The sequence below is a fragment of the Melozone crissalis genome, unplaced genomic scaffold (assembly GCF_028551555.1).
Source record: "Melozone crissalis strain CALT ecotype California unplaced genomic scaffold, PUWL_Pcris_2 ptg000034l_1, whole genome shotgun sequence".
NCBI lineage: Eukaryota > Metazoa > Chordata > Aves > Passeriformes > Passerellidae > Melozone > Melozone crissalis.
This window is the reverse complement of record NW_026535812.1, coordinates 19,122,180-19,130,122: the sequence shown is the minus strand read 5'-3', so window position 1 is coordinate 19,130,122 and position 7,943 is coordinate 19,122,180.

Here is a 7,943-nt window from a genome sequence, read left to right as displayed (position 1 = left end):
GCTCAGATTTCTTCATCATTTTGTAGGTAACAGCAATGCTGCTGTGTCACTTCTGATACCTTTGGAATTATTTATTGCCAATGAAAAACAAATGGCCTAAATCCAGGAAGAAAATCTGGTGGAAAAGCAGAAATTGGAACAGCATTCAACTCCTCATCCTTCAGCTGTGGCTCTTCAGTAAAACTTTGGTTGTTTGAGTAGCGCAAACAAGGTGTGGTCTGGAAATGTAGCAGTAAGAAATCTTTGGTGCACAAAGTTAATATTCTTAAATATCTAATTGTAAAATAGAAAGGCATTAATTTATGTTGGTGACTTCTAAGTATGAGAGTGCTTAGTGAGATATCCAACAAGCTTGTGAAAATGCTGGGGCTGCATTGGTGTGTCTGGAAATACACAAGGGAGGGTTGAACAGGCAGAGCCACACTCTTCTGAAAATGTTGCCAAATTCTTGGCTTTTAGAGGAGTTCTCCCCTAAATTACTGTCTCCAAATACCCTTAAATCCTTATCCTCCACATAAATGAAGTGCAGGAAGCAGGATATGTGCAGCCCTGTTGGCTGGACACTGCAATCTGCGGTCACAAGAAGCCAGGGCTGAGAGGGACAGTTATGAAATGATCAGGTAGAATGGATCCTCTTTGCTTTTTCTGTCAGGGATTGAAAGGGCCAGAGAGGAATAGGAATGTAGTCTATTTTTATGGCCTGAATATTCCTCATTATGAGGGAGTCCTACCTCTTTCTTGTTAAAATGGTGCTGAGTCAGGCAAGTCTATGCACTGTGACACAAAAATCTATGAATGTTGTTTAAGAAGGATAAATATCCCATTTCCATTACAATTCATGCTTCATGGAAGGATCCCAAAGGAGCCAGTCCCTACAGGAGTGAGCAGCGGGTTACCACAGTTCTGCTGCTGGAGAATTCCATCCTTTACAAAGAGCAGTCAGGGAAAAATCCAGAATCTCTTTTTTACCTTCCCCAGCCCAGATTTGCTGCCCTGGACGCAGGAGAGGAATAAGCCCTGCCTCTGTCCTGTCCCAGGCTTTGTGCTAATCCTGTTCATTATCCACTTATCTCTACCTCTGCAGGTTCCTGCTCTCAGGGCAGAGCTGTGTTTTTCCTACACCAGTGCCCAGTTCCATGCCAGTTTTGTCAGTCTTGCTTTCAAGCTGTGTGGGAATCCTAATGGAAGCACTAAATCATTTTTCTGTGGGAAGTGAGTCTGCTTTGTCTATTAGCTGTGATTAGCATTCACTTTCCTGCTTTAAATGAGCACTGTGCTCTGGGATCCCCCTCTAAACACAACATTTTGCTCATTTTAGGTCTTGCTTCCCTTTCTAATAAATAGGTACCTTGAGAACTCCTCAGCTACCATAGCTCATCATTTTGTAAGACTGGGAGTCTATGATGAATTTGTACAATATTTATATAAACAATGGCTAACACAGTTGTGCAAAATATTTCCCTTTGTACTAAAGAATAGATCATTAGCATGAACTGAAAATCTGTTAGTTGATGTTTTACACACCGAATTATCATTTATGTATATGAGATATGACTGTAAAAGCCTTCCAGTGATATTCCCTTTGCCTTGTGCAGTTCCGGGGATCAGCTTATGAAACATGTGAAAATAAAACCCATTGAGATAGATAATGACCCATTCCAGGGTCATTCATTAGTCCCATTCTAGGGACTAAATTTACCAAAATCCTGGGAATTTCTTGTTAGCAAATGGGCCCTCAAGGTGGGAGAGTGACAAAGTGGCAGCACTTTACTGGCTGCCTTCTGCCTGCTGTCCTTGGAGCACGGTCTGGGAAATGCCCTCAGCCCCAGCACATCCTTTTCTGCAAGAATATCCCTCTGGGGCTGTGCCAGCCCATGATGCACCAGGGCAGCCTCTATTAGATGGCTCTGTGCCATGAAACCAAGCCAATCTCCAGCTGAAGACGAGAGAGAGAGCAGAAGATTTAAGGTCACTTTTCCTTACCCAGAGCTGTGCCTGCTCAGGGCAGCTTGGAGCAGGGAGCTGCCACAGAAACCTGGTGACAGCAGCCATGAATTGGTTTTGTTATGTGACTGAAAATGCCATTTGGACACAGTCATGTATGTGGGAAATGGTAACTGTGCTGATGGGCTGCTGCAATTAATCTCTTCTGGGAGAATCCACTGAAATGGATTCAGGAAAGGAAGGGTCAAAAGGAAGAATAAGAGTTTGAGGGGGAAAGGGACACTTTTTTATTTTTTAGGGTTTTTTTAAAATGTATGTTTTCTCTTCAGTGGTTGAAGGCAAAATAATTGAAGGATTGTAAAGGGAAGAAGAGGTTTGGACAGGAAAAGAAAGGCAGTGCAGGACATCCAGGCCAGGAGCACTGGAAAGCTGTGCAGGGGTGCCCTGTGACAGCTCAGGAACATGAGATGGCAGAGCAGCAAGGCTTGGGCTGGGGTTTGTAGAGTAACTCATCTGTTTTGCACTGGAGCAGACAAGCAGTGCTCATCTGACCCATTTTGTTATTGCACTGCAGTGGAGCCCATCTGAAGGTGACTTTCTTACAGCCTGGAGCAGTAGTGAAGCAAAGAGGGAGCTTTGTGCTGGGAGAAGCTCAGAGCCAGGAGTGATCACTGCTTCAGGAACACTGTCCAGAACACATCTCTGCTTCAGAGACACTGTCCAGAACACATCTCTGCCACATCTCAGCCACATCTCTGCCACATCTCCGTCACCTGCCCTTCATGGTACCCGTGCCCATCTCAGTGAGCTGTGACCTTTGCAGTAAAGCTGCAGCTGGGACCCAGGGAAGGCAGCAATTTGGTCAGCACCAAACAGGCCTGATTTGGGTTAAATATTTACTAAAGTGTTTGCAGACAAAGGGACTGAAGAGCTGTCTGCTCCATCCCCTGCTGTTTGCACAGTAAATAACCCAGGCATGCAGCTGTCCCCTACACACACAGGCGCTTTCAATGCAGGAAAGTATAAAGCCTGGGTTTCTGAGACACAGAGAAATGAACAATTGAGGAAATATTTAGATGTCCAAGGAAAATTCCATCCTTCATTGCTCACATCACGTTCAGAGGGACATTTCTTCCATAGAACACTTGGTTTTGGAGGAGGAAAGTAATTTCTGAATGCCCAAATGCTTTGGTAGGCTAAACATCAAGGTAGGCTTACACTGAAACAGTTATCATGTAGCAAAAATGATGTAATTGCCAGGTTGCATGGAAAGAAATACAGGGCTTGTGAGTCTCACTGCTTTTCCTTTTTAAACTGAAAGCACACCAGGATGAACAGCCAAAACTCTCTGGTTTTGCCCATGGCCCCAGTCCCACAAGCTCAAACAGTGCAGCCTTTTCCCACAGTGGCTCTCTGCCAGAGTGATGGGCTACTGCCATGGCAAGCAGTGAAGCAGAAACAGCAGAACCCCTCAGATAACTCACTCAGCACTTGAACTACTGTTTAAAAACATGTCCTCAATGCTTAAGTATAGAGCAAGCTCAGACAAATCTATCCACAGCCAACATTTTGTTCTGAAATCACTATTTGGACTAAGCTGAGGGTGGCATGAGAAGGTACCAAATATTTATTTGGGGATGTTGATGATGCTGAGCATTATTTTTTTCCTTGTGGAAGCTCCTATCCCAGTGACCATAAATGAAGAGCAGGACTTGGATGGCACAGATGGTTCAGCAGATGGTGACTTGCTCCTTTTTTAACCAGGCTTTTGTGTAAAAGGAGTGGGGCATGGATCTCTGTATGCTTTTTGACTTTGAGAGTGTATGTGTGCTTTTGGTCTTTAATAAGTGTTTAGTTATGAAACCATGTATCATGATGATGATATGGGTTTTACTGGCTTTTTAAAGACTCAGGAAGTTCTTGAAAACGTGGGTTGTTTCACTGATTTATGAAACCAACACTGTCTTTGCCAAAGAGGTGGTTTGCTTCTGATTTTTAATTAAATGAGAGTAGCTACAATCCTTGACTGGGATTGTGGGACTGGGAAAAGCAAGATTTTATAATAGCCTTTAATTTTTTTTATCTTTTCTTTTTTTGGTTCTTCACCATTTGGCTTAATTTTCTTTATTGCCCAGAGCATTAAGGTTGCAATGAACCTGAAAGAGGTAACTGAGGAAGGCTGAGGTGTGAGGTTCACTCTGCAAACAGCCCTCTCAAGCTGTCGAAAGTTCTACAGTCCCCAGCACCTACTTAGCATTCCTGTGCTGGAGGTAACAGCCCCCTCAAACATGCCAGCAGCACTCCCTAACCCATTTTATTCAAAATTTAGATGGGTTGGTGAAAACATGTACTGTTGAACCATTTCAACTAATGTGTCTTTTTTTAGACTGATAAAGGTTAAGCAAAAGTCACCTAAGCAGCCTGAGCATCAGCAGATCTGAGGCAGTATAATTTCTACCACGGGGAATCTGAGGATTTATCATGAGGATTAGGCTGAGAGTGGCAGGATATTGCACTGGCACAGCTGGGACAGAAGAGCATGTCCTTTTCCTGCCTAGGAGTGGTTAAACCAATACAGAGTCTTCTCTGTTCTTAAAACTCATATTCCTATAACACACCTGTACATTTACTCCTAATTTCACATTATTTCTTAAGGCCACAGAGTGGTCTTCCAGCATGCAGCTTTGTAAGTTAATGTAATTGAAGATGGTCGTGCTGCCTCTCATTTCATGTAAATTTTTCTTTCTTTTAACATGAGGTGTTTGTTCTTTTGCTTTTTGCTGTCCCAGGTGGGAGGTTGTGGAGGCAGAGTGGTGTTTCTGCTGCCAGAGCTCACAGGGTTTCAGTCTGTTTGAAACTTCACTGAAATATATTTTGGGTTCCAAGACAAAAGACAAGCTACTTGCAGAATTGTCCAGCTTTACTTTGTCTCCTGCTTGAAGGGCTTCTAAGCTGAATATAATGAAGATCTATTCTAAGAATTCCTAAGGGATCTCTTTACACAGGATCTGGAACTGCTCCATGGGTTTCAACACTTTAACCAATGCACCGTCTAATATTGATTTCCTCCAGAACTCAAAGCAATTTGTTTTTCTTCCCTGGAGACTTTGGGTTTCTACCTTTGGCTGCAGTCCTTGAATTAATATGGAAAGGGAGAACATCACTTAGGAGTAGTCTCACATGCAGGCACAACGTGCAGTCCCATGGAGCCAGGTGCTCATTTGGGCACTCAGGGTTCCTCAGGCTCCTCTGGCAGCTGCACAACTCACACAGCTCTTTCCTCACCCCACTCTGAGCTCCTGTCACAGCAGCAGAACACTAAGTGACTTGTTTCTGATCTCTTTTTACTTCCCTCCTTTCTTTTGATCACTGGAGAAAAGGCCAGCACAGTTCTCTGGAAATTGTCTTGGGCTGGTGAGGTAATAAGGAGCTGATTACAAGCCAGAAGGCAGCTCCATGGACAGCAGCCATCTCTCCCATCATTAATCCATAGTCACCCACAGGTGACTGTCTAGCAAGCCAAAAGTTTCAGATTTACAGCTGATACCTAATACCTCTCTGCTAATCAGCATTTCCAGGCTGCCAGTGAGTGTGATCATTGCTGTGGGAGGCTTCCTTCCACCCTTGGCAGGCCCAGGGCAGAGTGGCTCTCACCTGCTCTGCACCACAGAGACCTGGAGGTGAAATCCTGGGGAATCTGATGCCCCATGAGGGTGTTCCATGCTGGAACTCCTGCTGTAAGCCTCAGTATGACAGAGGCCTGAGTGTCACAGACGCATTTTATGAAAAATCCTTTCCTTAGGATTTTTTCTCCTGAGAAGCCGAGACGCCTCGGGAACAAAATGTAAACACTGATTATCTGCTGCTGTGGAATGCAACAGGTGCATCTGTGATTGGTCTCATGTGGTTGTTTCTAATTAATGGCCAATCACAATCAGCTGGCTCGGACTCTGTCCAAGTCACAAGCCTTTGTTATCATTCATTCTTTTTCTATTCTTAGCTAGCCCTATGATGAAATCCTTTCTTCTATTCTTTTAGTATAGTTTTAATGTAATATATATAATAAAATAATAAATCAAGCCTTCTGAAACATGGAGTCAGATCCTCATCTCTTCCCTCATCCTAAGACCCCTGTGAACCCCGTCACAGCTGAGGAGCTTGTGCTGTGCACGTGTGGATTGGAAGGAGCACAAAGGGACCCAGGGCACCACGAGAGCAGGGGCATTGCAGCACTAAATGTCAGCAAAGCCCTCCTTTTAAGTGACATGTGATATTGTGAATTTGCCACAGTGCCAGGGGAGCTGAAACAATTCCTCTGGGACACAAAGAGATGAGTGCAGGCAGGATGTAACCTGTTAGGATCATATCCAGCCTCATTTGAAGGGAAAGGCTCTTGGTGGTGTTAAATGACAATCTGCTCTGAATTTATCCTGCCCATATGTCATCGGTAACAACCTACAAAACACACCTCTCCTTTTAGAACCAAGTTTGCATCTGTTCCAAGCAAAGCATGTGCCATCTCCCTGATATTCCTAGCAAGTCTATATTAGACAACACAGGAGTAAGCTAAAACAGGAAACATTCCTTTTGTATTATGGGAAAATTAATCACTGTCATTTTGACCTGGCTTGACATGAATATAAAATCTCAGAGGAGAAAACATCACAAAATACTTCCCCATGGTTCCATGACATGTGCAGGGCTATTGTAGCTCTGGTACTGTCTCTTAGCAGAAACACTCTGATGCTTCAGCTGTGATTTGTCCATCTGTGTTTGGTTGCTGCATCACACAGGTAAAGAGCATCTTTAAAATAAGGATCCCAGTTGTGAGCAATCTATCCCTGGATACTGAAGTTCCAATAGCTGATAAGGTTTATGAGAGGTTACAGCTTCAAAGGAGCTGATTTAAAATTGTTTTCTATTTTTAAATATATGGTTGGATGTCCAGTATGATCTACAGAAGCTTCTGACAGGCTTGCAGGCTTAATTTACATTGAGTGAAACCAATGTTTAGGTGCTTCTATGAATCTCCCTGGCCATTTGTCTTCATCTCTAGGCAAGCAAGTGCTTTGGAAAGCTGAAAAAAACATTTAAGGCCTGATTTTCAAAATCTCACATCTCATGTGGCATCAATGGCCAGAAATTTAAAATGGTCTTTTCTCAGCATCTTGAACTCTTGCAAATTCTATCCATTTGCTGTCATAATTTGACAACTACTTTTTCACAAATTTTGAACTTGTAATCTGAAAGAAGTCAAGCCATATTGCATAGAAATCTGCAATTGCAGAATAGACGCATTCTAATAACAGTATTTACAATTAAATGAGAACTTTTTTACTGCTATGGTGATGCAGGAAAAAACCCTTTAAAGTGAAATTCTGCTCTAAATAAATCTTGTTGGTGCTTTGTTTGCTTAATGTACTATTTTTCCATATCAAACACACTCTCTTTACATCTTAAAATATCTTTTACGAAGACAGAATTTTCAGAGAAAAAAATTAAACACTTTTTCATATGTTATTGTCAAGAACAAAACTTCTGAAGGTTGGACTCTTCAGACTTCTAGACCTATTCCACCCCTGTGCCTTCAGGGAGATCCTCAAAGGGAGGCAATGAAAATGTAGTGATTCTTCTGTTGCACAAAGCAGCAATGTAAACAAATTTTCATCTTCTTAGATGCATCAGTTCCAGGAGGAATGGGAGAGCAAAAGTTTACTTGCAGCATCTTAGTGAGCAGCAATGTCAGACAGCAGCCTTGTTGAATGAACAAGGAGGTGCCATGAGAGCTCATCAGAACAAGCCTGTCTTAAAGAGTGGAAGTAACTGTGTTTTATTCAATATTCAGAAGAGATTTGAATTTCCAAATATTTTTCTAAGAGATCTTTCTGCTGAGCTGGCACTGAAATTCCAAGTTGCAGAACCGAGGAAGTGTTTTAAGATCCAATTACAATGAAAAAAGAAAGCTAATTATGTCCTACAGAAATGCTGACACCAGCACA